This window comes from Panthera tigris, chromosome D4, assembly GCF_018350195.1.
Source record: "Panthera tigris isolate Pti1 chromosome D4, P.tigris_Pti1_mat1.1, whole genome shotgun sequence".
Lineage (NCBI taxonomy): Eukaryota > Metazoa > Chordata > Mammalia > Carnivora > Felidae > Panthera > Panthera tigris.
Genome location: NC_056672.1, coordinates 31,335,309 through 31,348,538, shown reverse-complemented (window position 1 = coordinate 31,348,538; position 13,230 = coordinate 31,335,309). Strand labels below are relative to the sequence as shown.

Below are 13,230 nucleotides of genomic sequence, written 5' to 3'. Positions count from 1 at the left end.
TGCTGGTTTTCTTTGGTGATATACTTTGATTACTTATCCCCTATTTTTTGCATATCTATCATTTTTTATTTGTAGTTATCATTCGGTTTATATATAACATATTCTGCATATGTCAGTCTGTAGTGATCTGATGGTCACTTAATTTTGAACTCATTCTTTACTTCTCTCCCTTCCATGTTTCAGATATTTGGTATCATATTTTGCATCCTTTTTTCCATTTTTTAATTTAAATTCTAGTTAACATACAATGCAATATTGGTTTCAGGAGTAGAATTCAGTGATTCATCACTTACATACAACACCCAGTGCTCATCACAAGTGCCCTTCTTAAAACCTATCACCCATATAGCCCATCTCCCACCCACCTCCCTCCATCAACCTTCAGTTTGTCTTTACGAGTCTCTCATAGTTTGTTTCCTTCTCTTCCCTGCCTCCCCTATGTTCATCTGTTTTGCTTCTTAAATTCGACATATGAGTTAAATCATATGGTATTTGTCTTTCTTTACACTGACTTATTTTGCTTAGTATAATACATTCTGGTTCCACCCACGCTGTTGCAAATGGCAAGATTTCAACTTTTTGATGGCTGAGTACATACACCACATATTCTTTATCCATTCATCAGTCAATGGAAATTTGGGCTCTTTCCATAATTTGGCTCTTGTTCATAGCACTGCTATAAACATTGGGGTGCATGTCCCCCTTTGAATCAGTGGTTTTTGTATACCTTGGATAAAAACCTCATAATGCAATGAAAGGTCATAGGGTAACTCTATTTTTATATTTTTGAAGAACTTTCATACTCTTTTCCAGAGTGGCTCTACCAGTTTTTATTCTTACCAGCACTGTAAGAAGTTTCCCCTTTCTCTGCACATGCCATTTGCACATTTTGCACATGCCTCTGGTTGACTTATCTCACTTAGCGTAATACATTCTATCTCTGTCCACATCATTGCAAATGGCAGGATTTCATTCTTTTAATGGCTGAGTAGTATTCCATTGTATATTTATACTACATCTTCTTTTTAAATTTCTTTAAATTTAAGTTAGTTAGCATACCATGTAGTATAGTTTTCAAGAGCAGAATTTAGTGATTCATCACTTACATATAACAAACACACAGTGTTCATCCCAACAATGCCCTCTTTAATGCCCATCACCCATTTAGCCCATTCCACCACCCAACACCCTTCCAGAAACCCTCAGTTTGTTTTCTGTATTTAAGAGTCTCTTATGGTTTGCCTCCCTCTATTTTTATCTTATTTTTCCTTCTCTTCTTCTATGTTCATCCGTTTTGTTTCTTAAATTCCACATAGGAGTGACATCATATGGTATTTGTCTTTCTCTGACTGACTTATTTTGCTTAGTACAGTACACTCTAGCTCCATCCACATCATTGCAAATAGAATGATTCCATTCTTTTTGATGGCTGAGTAATAGTCCATTGTATGTGTACCACATCTTTATTAATCAGTTAATGGACATTTGTACTCTCTCCATCATTTGCTTGTTGTTGATTATGCTGTTATAAATATTGGGGTACATTACCCTTTGAATCTGTACTTTGTATACTTTGGGTAAATACCTAGTAGTGCAATTGCTGGATCATAGAACAGTTCTATTTTCAACTTTTTGAAGAACCTCCATACTGTTTTCCAGGGTGGCTACACTAGTTTGCATTCCCACCAACAGTGCAAGAGGGTTTTCCTTTCTCCACATCCTCACCAACACCTGTTGTTTCTGTGTTGTTAGTTTTAGCCATTCTGACTGGATATTTTACATCCTTTTATGTTGTACTTCTCTTGATTGATTGTTACAGGTATACTTAATTTTTCTTTTTTCTTTTGGCTTTTGTGATTCCTATTTTTCTTACACTTAATTGTGGTTTTTGTTTTCTAGTCAGGGTCCCCCTTTAAATTTCTTGTAGAGCTGGTGTAATAATCATGAATTCTTTTAACTCCTGTTTATCTGGGTTCTGAATGATAGCCTTGCTGGACAGGGTATTCTTGGCTGCAGACTTTCCTTTCATCACTTTGACTATATCATGCCATTCCCTTCTGGCTTGCAAAATTTCTGCTGAAAAACCTGCCAATGGCCTTATGGGGGTTTCTTTTTATGTAATTGTGTCTCTTGCAACATTTAAAATTATCACCATTTTTTCCTATTTTATTTATTATTTTATTTATTTTTTATTTTTATTTATTTTTTGCTGTTTCAATTACTGTGTCTTGGTGTGGACCTACTTGGGTTACATTTTGGGGTCATTTTTGTGCCTCCTGAATCTGTTTCTCTCCAGATTTAGGAAGTTTTCAGCTATTATTTATTCAAATACACCTCTGCCCCCTTCTTTCTCTCTTTTCCTTCTGGGATCCATAGAATGCATATGTTATTATACTTAATGGAATTACTGAGTTCTCTAAGTCTATTCTCATTATATAGTGTTATTTTTTTGTCTCTCCCCTGTTCAGTCTGATTGCTTTCCATTAATCTATTCTCCAGGTCACTGAAAAATTCCCATGTTTCCTGTAGCCTATTATTTATTCCATCTATTGTACTTTTAATTTCACTTATTGAATTCATCACTCTCATCTGTTATCTTTTATCTCTTTGTCAAGGGTCTCACTGATGTCCTCTACCCTTTTCTGAAGTCCAGTGAGTGTCTTTATGATCATTATTTTAAATTCTGTATCAGGCATACTACTTATTTCTGTTTCACTTAAATCTCTTGTGATTCTGTCCTTTTCATTCATTTGGGACATGTACATCTGTCTCCTCATTTTGTCTACGTGTGTGTGTGTGTGTGTGTGTGTGTTTCTCTGTGTTAGGAAAATCAGTTACATCTTCTGCTGTTGAAAGTAGTGGCTTTATGAAGAAGAGGTCTTATATTGCCCTGCAGTGCAGTCCCCTGTTCACCAGAAACTGGGACTTCAGGAGAGTCTCCCATTTCTATTATTTGCATCCTGTTATTATGTCTGAGTCTTATTCTTTCACTCCAGATATCTTCACTGAGTCTCTACCTATTGTGGGCTGTGCTCATTCTCTGTGGTGTTAGTGGGGCCCAGAAGGTGGTCTCTGAAGGGGTGTGACCACAGGAGGGCCCAGGGGCAAAATAGCAGTGTTAGCAAAATTTGGGCTGCACTGCTAGTCCTAGGCTGGATCTCCTGAAGCATGGTGGCTGCTGGGTCATAGCATGTGGAGGTGAAGGTGGTGGCTCCAGCGGTGGGAGGCCTGCGTACCTGGTGGCTAGGCAGGGCATGTTTGTGTGGTATTACCAAAATTTGTGCTGAGCCCAGGGCCAAGGCCAGCAGACGTGGAGTGGACAAGTCCTCAGAAGAATGCATTGGCATGGTGCACTGCTAGCAGCTTAGGTAACCAGTGTTTGTGTAGTGGCACCCCCGGCAGATGGCCTTGTATTTAAGATGTGGGGCAGGGAGGGAAATGATTCTGCCTGCTCCTTTGTTCCTGGAAGTCTCCCAACATGCTCCAAAATCAGTATAAACATTTTCCACCTGTTTACCCCAGGCATTGTGCAAGCTGTCTCTTCTATGTTGTCTCTCAGCAGGCTACTGTCTCTTTAAGGGCATGGACCCAGCTATCACTGGCCTTTGACTCACCCACTGCTGAGTCAGCTGACTTTTAAAGCTCCAGGTTTCATGTCCTGATTGATGGTTATACAAACTCAGAGAATTTGGTCCATTTGGATTTCAGTTAAATGTTGTGGTGATTCATCTTCCCTGAGTGGGCTTCCAGATGTGAGGGACCATTTCTTTCCCCTCTCCATGCCTGCAGCTCACTCTCTCCTGCAGGCAGCTCCTGACCACTATTTCTGAACTACCTAACCTCTCAAATGTGGCTTCTTCACTACATTTAGTTGTAGAGTTTGTTCTGCCTGTCTTTGGATTGATCTTTGCTTTATTTACATGGATGCAAGTGATATCTAGTAGTAAATGTGGACAGGGTGAGCTTAGGGTTCTCCTAGTCCACCATCTTCTCAAGCTTTCCAACCCTGATTTCTTTTTGAAAAGAAATTTCCACATAGCATTTTTAAGAATATTAAGAAATATTTTATGAATGTTATGTTAAACAATCCAGTTGACTTGAGTTATCATTTGAAGGAGAGGTCCCAGCTTGGTATTTTTAGAATACAAGTATCCTTTGTTTTTAAAACATTCACATTGCACCGCTTGGATTTTACAAAACATCTACATTAGTACCTTTTTTTTTTTTTGTAACTTAAAGAAATTCAAAGAGATTTTTGCTTTTGTGAAAATAGCATTCAGCTTTTATTTTGCAGTGAGCCTTTATAGAGGACCAGTTCCGGTACTTTGGGGATTGGGGTTGAGTTTGATCAAAAGAACAGATTTCCTTTTGCCAGTTACTATGCATGTAAGGTTCAGCCCTTTGGAGATCAAAATAAGCCAGCTCAGCTACTATCTGAAGAGGACAATGCCTGAGAGCTTCTGGATATGGTAGTATCAGGGACTTGCACTCCAGAAATCAGGCTCTTGGTGTGTTTTTTATTTCTTTGTATTTTTCTAGAGGTGTTCATTAAAGTCTTTGAGATCTTTCAGCCAGTATAAGCTCTGCTAGGAGAAAATAAAAGGTTTTAATGAAGCATCAGAACAGCCCTGGAGTCAACAGCAGAAAGTAAGCTGAGAGGATCCTAACGAGAGGGGAAAACCCAGAGGAGAGTCAGAGACTCTGGACCCAACCATCTCTCTCTGCCCAACATTTTGCTTTCAAGTCTAAATTTCAGGAGTTTCGTTTTTTTAGAGTATGCTATTCGACTAACAGGTTTGGAAATCACTGAACTAAATAAGCTTAAACAGATTACCTCATTATAATTATTCTTTTTTAATGTTTACTTACTTGAAAGAGAGAGAGAGAGAGCAGGGGAGGGACAGAGTGAAAGGGAGACACTGATTTTTTTTTTTTTGATTGCCAAGTAATACTCCACTGTATATATATATACCACATCTTCTTTATCCATTCATCCATCAGTGGACATTTGGGCTCTTTCCATACTTTGGCTATTGTTGATAGTGCTGCTATAAACACAGGGGTGCATGTGTCCCTTCAAATCAGCACACCTGTATCCCGTGGATAAATGCCTAGTAGTGCAATTGCTGGGTCGTAAGGTAGTTCTATTTTTAGTTTTTTGAGGAACCTCCATACTGTTTTCCAGAGTGGCTTTATCAGCTTGCATTCCCACCAAACTACAATTCTTAAGCATGACACCTCCCCTAGGGGAAAACCGCCCAAGAATTAAACACAGTCCAGCATAAGACAGCTTTAAGACTGGTTACTCTTCCCCAGGCTTATTTATTTATTTATTTATTTATTTAGAACATGTGTGCTAAACACATGTGTTACTGAGCATGTGTTCAGTAACAGTCCATGTTGATTATTCCTTGGCTTTCTCAACGGCAGAGACTGTGTATTGTTCATCTTTACATTGCCAGTTGCTGGCACAAAGAAGTAGGAGCTTTACAGCTAGTTTTTAAATCAATGAATAAAATAATAAATAAATGAAGAGATGGCTTTATAACTGACTCTGATGGTACATATTTTCTAACAGAGACATTGGCAAAATGCTTTCATCCAGTCAATAAATATTTGTTGAACACCCACCATATGCCAAGGACTCGATTCTGTTCAGTAGTCACCAAAAAAAATTTTTTTTGAGTTGCTTTTTCCCTTTCTCAATCTCTAACACTCTCTGTCATGTGAAAACTATGTGACATGTGAGAAGTATGTCAGACTATACATGGACAATGTGAGACATACACCCCTTTCCTGTATGAATCCCTCAATAGCATAAATTATATTGGTTGTAGGGGTGAGGGTTGTTTACTGTGAAGTGGTTAAGAGTTGAAAAGATTACGCCTCAAATGAAAGAATTGCATGAACACTCAAAGGCTGGGAAACATAGAAGGTATGTAATTAATGCTAATGAATTTCTGTTTGGACACTTCAGAGCCATTTCTATTTGTCCTGCCACCCAAACACAGCTATCTCTTCCCTGTTGGAAAATATCATGTGCTCTAGGGGGCAAACATTGAGAGATCTAAGGTGAAATCTTGTGAGAAGTCAGAGGTGAGGGAACACACTAGCCTAGCCTCTTTTCTGCAGGGTAACTAGGTAGGGTTGGGATATTCCTGGATTGGGGACACCAGGGAAAACATGTAGAACCACAAGAGCCCCCTCCATGTAACCAGCAGAAAGACACAAGACATCTTCTTCACACTTCCTATCTGTCTCAGCACCATAGTGCAGTGGGTGAAACACCAGGCCTAAGAAACAGGTGCTGATTAATCATACCGGCCTGGCCCGTGATACACAGTAAAGTTGACATGCAGGAAACTGAAATGTTAGAGTTGTGGGGAGAAGCACAGTGTAAAGGAATCAGTTCCTCTGAACACAGACTTCTGAGCACTTCTCCAAGCTTTAGGCACTTGAGAAAGTCATCCCTTTTGAAAAGTCTTGCTTGATCTAGGCCAAATCTCATGATATTTAAACCAGGTTCTTGCAATATCTAGGGCCAAATCTCCCAGGACTTCAGCATGAGCAGGAATACCCAAGCTTATCCTCTTTTCTGCAGGGTGACTAGGTAGGGTTGTCATATTCCTGGATTTGGGACACCAGGGAAAACCTGTGGACCCACAAGTGTCCTATACATGTAAACAGCAGAAAGATACAAGGAATCTCCCCTATACTTCCTGACTCTCTCAGCATCTTAAGTGCAGTGGTTGAAACACCAGACTACAGAAAGAAGCGCCAATGGACCAGACTGGACAATGATATATTCAAAAGTTGACGTGCAAGAAACTAGAGTGTCAGAGGCGTGGAGAGAAGCACAGTGCACAGGGATTGGCTCCTGCGAACACACAAACAATCTTCCTGAGCACTTTCCCAGGATTTGGACATTTTGGGGCAGTCTGTGTTGACTTGGCCCCCCAAAACACAGCCACCTTTTCCCTGTGGACAAACTTCACTGATTTAAGGGCAAATCTCCCAAGATCTAATGAGAAATCATGAAAGATCTCAAGGCAAATCTCACGGTAGTGAGCAGGAGAGGGAACACCCAAGCCTAGCCTCTTTTTGCAGGGTAAGTAGATAGAATAGTGATACTCCTGGATTGGGGACACAAGAGAAAACTCACAGATCCACAACAGTCTCATACATGTAATGAGCAGAAAGACACAGGCATCTCCCTCATACACCCTGTCTCTCTCTGCATCTTAGGTTCAGTGGCTAAACACCAGGACACAGAAAGGAGTACCAATGGATCAGACTTGTCTGTGATACACACAAAAGTTGACATGCAAGAAACAGGAGTGTCAGAGGTGAGGGAATAAGCACAGTGCACAGGAATTGGCTTCTGTGAAAGACTCCTTCCTAAGCACTTTCCTGGGCTCTAGACATTTCAGGGCAGTCTGTGTCTGTCCCAACCCCTAAAATGCAGCCATCTCTTCCCTGTTGAAAAATCTCTCATGATCTAGGGGCAAATTCCCTGAGATCTAAGGCAAAATCTTGCAAGATCTCACGCCAAGTATCTTGAGAAGATGTCAAGAGTAGTAATATCCTCGTCCAGCCTCTTTTTTGCAGGGCAACTAGGTAGGGATGCAATATTCCTGGATTGGGGACACAAGGGAAAACTTTCAGACACACAATAGTCCCCTACATGTAACCAGCAGAAAGACACCAGAATCTCCCTCAAACTTCCTGTCTCTCTCAGCATTGTAGGTGTAGTGGCTTAAACACCACATAAAGATGAGCCAATGGACCAGACTAGCCAGTGATACACAATAGGTATCTATCACTAGACCAGTGATACACAATAAAGTTGATGTGCAACAAACAGGAGTGCCAAAGGTGTGGGGAGAAGCACAGTGCATAGGAATTGGCTCCTGTTAACATAAAAATAGACTCCCTGGGCACTTTCCAGAAATTTAGACACTTCAGGAGAGTCTGTGTCTGTTCTACTCCTCTAAAAGGCAGCCACATCTTCCCTGTTGACAAATCTAGCATGATCTAGGGACAAGTCTCAGAGATCTAGGGCAAAACCGCACAAGTCCTCAAGCCACATCTTGTGAGAACTCAGCAGAAGGGGAAAACCCTACCCTAGTTTCTTTTCTGCAAGGTAAGTACGTAGGTTGTGATATTCCTGAATTGGGAAAACTAGGGAAAACCCATGAACCCACAAGAGTCCTATACATGTAACCAGCAGAAGACACAAGGCGTCAACCTCATACTTCATGTCTCAAGACCTAAGGCCAAATCTTGCCAGACCTCAGACCAATTTCTTGGGATCTCAGAAAGAGTGGGAATGCCCTGGTCTAGACTCTTTCATGCAGGGTAAATTGGCAGGGCTGAGATGTTCCTGGATTGAGGACTGCTGGGAACAATTGTGGTCCCACAACAGCCTACAGACAACCACCAGCACTAACACAGGAGGTGTCTTGCTCATACTTCCATCTGTTCCTGGCCCATCTGGAACCCTGGCTTCTAGGTACAGTAGGACTAAACATGGACCAATGAAATGAGAAGGAATGGGCTGGATGTCCTGTTTTACATGTTAAACCACAGGAGATGGAAACTGGGGTACAGGAGGGGTAGGGGGAAATAATGTGCACAAGAACTGGCTCCTGACAACACACAACAACACTCCTTGAGAGCTTTCCCAGGCTTTGGACATTTAAGTGCAGTCTGTGTCTTTCTTGCCCCCTAAAACATAGCCAGGCTCCCCTGTTGTAAAATATCAGGTGATCTAGGGGCAAATCTTGTGAGATCTAAGTCCAAATATCACGAGATCTTGGGGCACATATTGCAGGAACTGGGAGTAATGGTAACTCCCTAACCCAGCCTCTTAGTGGAGGGTAAGTTGGCAGGGATGGCAAATTCCTGGATTTCACAAACATACACAGATGTCAACAGTGCAAATACAGGAGATGCCTTGCTTATGTTTCCAGGATCTCCGCATTCTGGGTGCAGCAGGGCTAAACATGTACCAATGAAATAGGAACAGATGGGCCAGACATCCCATTTTTCATGCTAAACTACAGGTGATAGAAACAGAAGGGCATGAGGGGTAGGGAGAAGCAACATGCTTAGGGAACCAGCTCCTATAAACAGAATCTCTGAGAGCTCCAAAGCTTTGACTATTTCATGCAGTCTCTGTCTGTCCTGCCTCAGTAAAGTGCAGCTTGTCTAGCATGTTGACAAATCTCATGTGATTTAGGGGCAAATCTCCTGAGATCCAAGGCCCAAACTGGAGAGATCTCAGGCCAAATCTCATAGGAAGTGGGTAGGAGTTGGGACTCCCTATCCTCGCCTCGTTTGTGAAGGGTAAATTTGCAGAGATGGGACCTTCTTGGATTGGGGACTGCTGGGAACAACCAGGGTCCCACAAATGCACACAGTAGGCAACAGTGCAAATACAGGAGGTTTGTTATTCATACGTCCATGATCTAGTGTTCCAGGTGAAGTAGGGGCTACACATACCAATAAAATAGGAATGAATGAGCCAGACCACATGTTTTTCATGCTAAACTACAGATGATAGAGACCAGAGTGCATGAGGGGTAGGGATAAACAATATGCAAAGGATCTAGCTCCTGTGATCACACATACACCCTGAGAGCTTTCCCAGGCTTTGAACATTTCAGCCAGTCCTTTCCAATTCTGCTCCACAACTCCCCCCCTTCCAAATGCAGCAGGGCTTACCTGTTGACAAATCTCATGTGATCTAGGGGCAAGTCTTGTGAGATCAAAAGGCAAATCCCATGAGATCTAACTCCAAATATGACAAGATATGGGGCCAAGTCTCACGAAAACTCTGCAGGAATGGGAACTCCCCTGCCTAGCCTCCTTCCTGCAGAGTAAATTGGCAGGGCTGGAACATTCCTGGATTGGGGTCTGCTGGATACAAACAGAATTGAACAGAATGACACAGACACCACTAGCACTAACACAGGAGGTTAAGAATTAGAAACCAATGGGTCAGACTGCTCATTTTTCATACTAAACCCCAGGTGATAAAAACTGCCGGGTATGAGGTGTAGGGAGAAAGAATGTGCATAGGAATGGGCTCCTGTGAGCACTCAGAATGGCTGAGTGCTTTCCCAGAATTTTGACATTTCATCCTGTCTGTGTCTATTCTGGCCCCCTAAAACTCAGCAAGACTTCCCTGTTGACAAACCTGTGTAATCTACAGACAAATCTCTCAAGATCTAAGTCCAAATCTCGGGAGATCTCAGGCCGTATATTTTAGGAACTTGACAGCCAGGTAACTCTACAGTTTAGCCATTTTGTGCAGTTACCCATTTTGTGTAGGGTAAATAGGGCTCAGACATTTCTGGATTGGGGACTGCTTAGAGCAACTAATGTCACAGAAATGCAAGCCAAGGGCAACATTGCAAATACAGGAGGTGCTGCGGTCATTCTTCCTGCCACTCTCAGCCTTCTAGGTGAAGTAGTGCTAGACAAAGACAAATAAAATAGGAATGACTGGGGTGGATGGCCCATTATTCATGTTAAAACTACATGTGATAGAAACAGGAAGGCAGGAGATGTAGGGACAAGCAAGGAGCATAGAAAAAGCGTCCTGTAAATGCATAGCCTCCCTGACAGCTCTGAGGCTTTAGACATTTCAGTGAAGTCTGTGTCTGTCCTGACCCACTAAAAGGTAGTCACACTTCCCTGTTGACAAATCCTGTGTGATCACGGGGTATATCTCCTGAGATCTAAGTCCAAATCTCACAAGATCTCCAGCCATCTCTTGAGGGAATATGGGACGAATGTGCACTCCCCAGTGTAGGCTTGGTACTGCATGGTAAATGGGTAGGGCTGGGACATTCCTGCAATGGGGAATGCTGGGTACAAATGGGGTCAAATAAAAGCCCACAGACACCATCAGCACTAACACATGAGGTGCCTCACTCATACTTTCTGCCTCATGGCATTCTAGGTACAGTAGGGATAAACATTGACCGATGAAATTGGAATAAATATGTTAAGCCTTCCATTTTTTAGGCTAAACTACAGGTGATAGAAACTGGAGGGCATGAAAGGTAGGGAGAAACAATGTGCACAAGAACTGGCTCCTGTGAACACAAACTCTCTGAGAGCAATCCTAGGATTTGGATTGTGAAGTCTGTGTCTGTCCTGGCCCCCAAAACACAGCCACACTTCGATGTTGACAAATCTCCTGTGATCTAGAGGAAAATCTTGTGAGATCTAAGGTCAAATATCATGAGATCTCAGTCCAAATCTTGGGAAATCTAGGGACAATTCTTGCCAGAAAACAGTAGGATTTGGAACAACCTAGCCTAGCCTCGTTCTTGCAGGGTAAATTGGTGATGTTTGGACATTCCTTCATTGGGTACTGCTGGGTCCAAAGGGATAAAACAAAAGTCCACAAATGTCACTAGCACTAATGAACAAGGTGCATCCCTCATAATTCCTGCCTTTTGGGCTGGACTGCCTGTTTTTCAAGCTGATCTAGAGGTGATAGAAATTGGAGGGTATAGAGGGTAGGGAGAAACAACGTGCACAGAATCTGGCTCCTGTGAATACACAGACTCCTTTAGAGTTTTCCCAGGCTTTGGGTATTTCAGCATGGTCTGTGTCTTTCCTGGCCTTCTAAAACACAGCTACACTTCCCTGTTGAAAAATCCCGTGTGATCTAGAGGAAAATCTCAACAGATCTAAAGCCAAATCTTGTGAGACCTTGGGCCAAAACCTTCATGATCTTAGCAGGATCAGGAACTCCCTAGCCAAGCCTCATTCCTGCAGGTATATTTACAGGGCTTGGACATTCCTGGATTGGGCAATGCTGGGTACAAACAAGGTCAACCAAAAGCACACAGGCCCCACCAGCACCAACACACATGGTGCTTCACTCTCGTGTGATCTAGGGGCAAATGTCATAAGATCTAAGGCCAAATCTTGCAAGATTTTGGGTAATGTCTGGAGGGAACTCAGCAATAGTGGGAACTCACTAGCCTAGACTTGTTCCCGGGTAATTTGGCAATGCTATGTCATTCCTGGATTGGAGAATGTTGGGTACAAACAAGGTCAAACAAAAGCTCACAAACACCACCAGCACTAGCACATGAAGTACCTCTCTCATACTTCCTGCCTCTTGGGGCTCTAGGTGCAGTATGGCTAAACACAGACCAATGAAATCGGAATGAATATGATGGACCAACTATTTTCAGGCTAAACTACAGGTGATAGAAACAGGGTGGCTGAGAGGTAAGGAGAAGTTATGTTCAGTGTGCACAGGAACTGGATCCTGTGAACACACAAAGAGAGCTCCTGAGAGCTTTCCCAGGCTTTGGCTATTTCAGCTCAGTCTGTGTCTGTCCTGGTCTCCCAAATGTAGCTACACTTCCATATTACAAACCTCATGTGAGCTAGGGGCAAACCTTATGAGATCAAAGCCAAATCTTGCAATATCTAAGTCTAAATCTTGTGAGATTTCAGGCCAAATCTTGTGGGAACTCGGCAGCAGCAGGAACTCACTAGTCTAGCCTCATTGTTACAGGCTAAATTAGTAGGGCTGCGGACTTCTGGGTACAAACAGGGTCAAGCAAAAGCGAACAGATGCCACCAGCCCTAACACATGAGGTGCCTCACTCATACATCCTTTCTTTTGGCATTCTAGAAGTAGTAGGGCTAAACAAGGAACAATGAATTTGGAACTAATGTGCCACACTGCCCATTTTTCATGCTAAACTACAGGTGATAGGACTGGAGGGCATGAGGGGTAGGAACTAACAGCCTGCTCCTGCGATACACAAAGAGGCTCCCTGAGCACTTTACCAGGTGTTGGACATTTCAGCTCAGTCTGTGCCTGTCCTGCCCCACTAAAACGTAGCCATGCTTCCCTTTTCACAAATCTTGTGTGTTCTAGAGGCAAATTATGCTTGATCTAAGGCCAAATATTATGAGATCTAAATCCAAATCTTGCAATAGCTCAAGCCAAATCTCTTGGGGAATGGGCAGGATCAGTAACACACTAGCCTACGCTCATTCCTGCATGGTAAATGGGCAGGGTTGGGATATTCCTGGATTAGGGCCTGCTGGTTACAAATGGGGTAAAACAAAACCCACAGAAGCCACTGGCACTAACACACATGGTGTCTCACTCATACTAATACCTCTTGGCAATCTAGGTGCAGTAGGATTAAATAAGGACCCAAGTATATAGAACAAATAGGCCAA

The 13,230-nt window shown here is 42.5% G+C and overlaps 1 long non-coding RNA gene across 1 annotated transcript in view; it reads right to left on the bottom strand.

The window, feature by feature from the left end:
• Positions 1–4,277: 4,277 nt before the first annotated feature.
• The window catches only part of LOC122233230, a 51,117-nt gene continuing 42,164 nt past the window's right edge, over positions 4,278–13,230 (bottom strand). The window contains exon 3 of the long non-coding RNA XR_006210749.1: positions 4,278–4,583. This is a non-coding gene — a long non-coding RNA (uncharacterized LOC122233230). The remainder of the gene's footprint in view (positions 4,584–13,230) is intronic.